We start from the raw sequence: 2852 nt of genomic DNA on the forward strand, positions 1-2852 counted from the left end.
GTAAGTAAGTAAGTATTATGTAAGTAAGTATTACGTAAGTAAGTAAGTAAGTAAGTAAGTAAGTAAGTAAGTAAGTACCTAAGGAAGAAAGGAAGGAAGGAAGAAAGGAAGGAAGGAAGGAAGGAAGGAAGGAAGGAAGGAAGGAAGGAAGGAAGGAAGGAAGGAAGGAAGGAAGGAAGGAAGGAAGGAAGGAAGGAAGGAAGGAAAGAAGGAAGGAAGGAGGGAAGGAAGGAAGTAGGTAAGTAGGTAACTAACTAGGTAAGTATATAAGTGAGTAAGTAAGTTTGTTCAGTGTTTAAGGCCATTGGCCAACATCACATCATATAAGACTCTCAGCTGTTAATTAAGCAAATTTTCCACAATGGAAAAGAACAGACTGTGCACAAATCTTTTATCATGGGTCAAACATTGCATATTTCTGTCACTGGGTGGAGTTAGGCTGGGAGGAATTAACCCTGTGCATTGTTCTCCAACGGGTACTGGAGAGGGGTTGAGGGTCACGATACACGTTTATTTTAGATCGTTTCAAACTTAAACTTGAAACGAAAAACTAATGTTACCACTTGAAAAATCCAAATAAGTATAATGTTACCATCAACAAAATAATATGTGAATTATAATACGTATGGCATGGTGTTGAAAACAGGCACACGTCAAAATAATGAAATGGAAGAAACCAATATTTATTCGCCCAATGGGCAAGCTGTATCAAATCGTCTTTGTTATCTTTTGGCACAACACCTTTCTATGTCCATTTAAAAACATATTTCTGTTTTGAGTTTACTGACAAATGTTAATCAAAGGCACGCCAATGTAAATATGCAGTTACCAAGGACTCTCAAGCTTTGGACGGCACTAAAGTTAAGCGGCCATTTTCTTGTTGATTTATTAACCTCTGATACCAGGCCACCCCCACCGGCTTCAACCGCACATATATCGATTTATATTCAGGACTGATGCGTATTTTTTACGCCAAAAGCAAGAAAATGGACAAGCTTTACGATTATACCAATAACTCCATTTGCTCAAAACACTGACGAGCCCCTGCTTCCACTGCGACGTGACACATATGCTAACGAAAGGTCAGGAAAGAAACAGAACAAAACTGCAGCACCCAGATCAACATAAAACACGGTTTGTGCTTTGAATGGAAGACAACACCATTCACAAAAAGACCCTCCCCCCCCCCCACTATCCCCCCCCCCCCAAAAAAAAAAGGGGGGGGGGTAGGAAACATTCATCGCATTTCCTTTTTTACAATCATTTTATTTAGAAATCAAATACGTTCACATGCTGCCAATCAAACTTCATATTTCTATTTTATTTTTTTACGTTAAAGCCATCTAAAAATCGATGGGAGATAATAATGTTGTCTTATCTGTGTTTCGGTCAACAGCCGAAGGGGCAAAACTGTCTAAGAAATAACAAGTAAACAATTTTCCTCGGTGGTTTCCCTTCGAATCCTCTTCACAGTCAACGGGTGATAATTGAGGCATAGGTGCAAAGCCTCTTTCGTTGCGTGTCTGAAATAATCACAAACACACAGATTGTAAACGGGGAACACACGCATACATAGACATGCAAACACACACTCACAACACACAAATACACACATGCACACACACACACACACACACACACACACACACACACACACACACACACACACACACACACACACACACACACACACATATACGAGCGCGAGCGCGCACACATGCATACACATACACGCATAAACACTCACACACTTTTACCAACGTGCTCTTACACACACACACACACACACACACACACACTCTCACACACACACGCTCACACATACCCCTACCCCCCCCCCCCCCACACACACACATACACACATACACATACATTTAATGAGATTTGTCTTAGGTACATTGGACGATCCCCTTTTGACTCTGATTATAAATAAATGTAATAAGCCACCACGGAATGTTCTTATTGTCTTGCCAGGGTGGTTTGTTCAATACATTGGCCGTGCGTGCGGTGGGGACTAGCAGAAAGGTGTGTACAATTCCTGTCACCAGTATTATATATTATTATTAATAATTTTAAAAATACTACTAATAATAGCAACAACCACAACAACAATCTTACTACCAATGGCCTAATTTTGCGAACAGTATATTCTCAGAAACTACCGAATGAAAAAATAAGAAACTTTGCCAGTACACATAACTTGAATGTAGTGTTGCACTATTGTATTTTCATTAAGATCAAAAGTGTAAGAAGAAAGCCCTTTTTAAGTTAAATTCAGTCCTTTTGTAGCGATCGCCACCATTTGCTTCGACATTGTATATTCACTGCGGAGTGCCGACTGCGCCGAAGGATATTTTATGTTCAGTAGGTTTACGGGAATTCCCGGTTTCGATCTCACACCTTTGACCGTCTTCTCTCACAGCGGGTTTAGAGTGGAGCGCTCATAGAAGAAGAAAAAGGAGGAGGTGTAGGTGTAGAAGAAGAAGAAGAAGAAGAAGAAGAAGAAGAAGAAGAAGAAGAAGAAGAAGAAGAAGAAGAAGAAGAAGAAGAAGGAGGAGGAGGAGGAGGAGAAGGAGGAGGAGGAGGAGGAGGAGGGGGAGGAAGAGGAGGAGGAGGAGGAGGAGGGGGAGGAAGAGTGGAGGGGGAGGAAGAGTGGAGGAGGAGGAGGAGGAGGAGGAGCAGGAGGAGTAGGAGGACCAGGAGGAATTAGAGGAGGAGGAGGGGGAGAACGAGAAGAAAAAGAAGGAGAAGAAGAATCAAGTAGTAATACATGTTACAAAGTAGGGACTTTTTCGTTTGTTACCCTACCTTGGGAGAGAGAGAGAGAGAGAGAGAGAGAGAGAGAGAGAGAG

The sequence above is a fragment of the Aplysia californica genome, unplaced genomic scaffold (assembly GCF_000002075.1).
Source record: "Aplysia californica isolate F4 #8 unplaced genomic scaffold, AplCal3.0 scaffold00147, whole genome shotgun sequence".
Lineage (NCBI taxonomy): Eukaryota > Metazoa > Mollusca > Gastropoda > Aplysiida > Aplysiidae > Aplysia > Aplysia californica.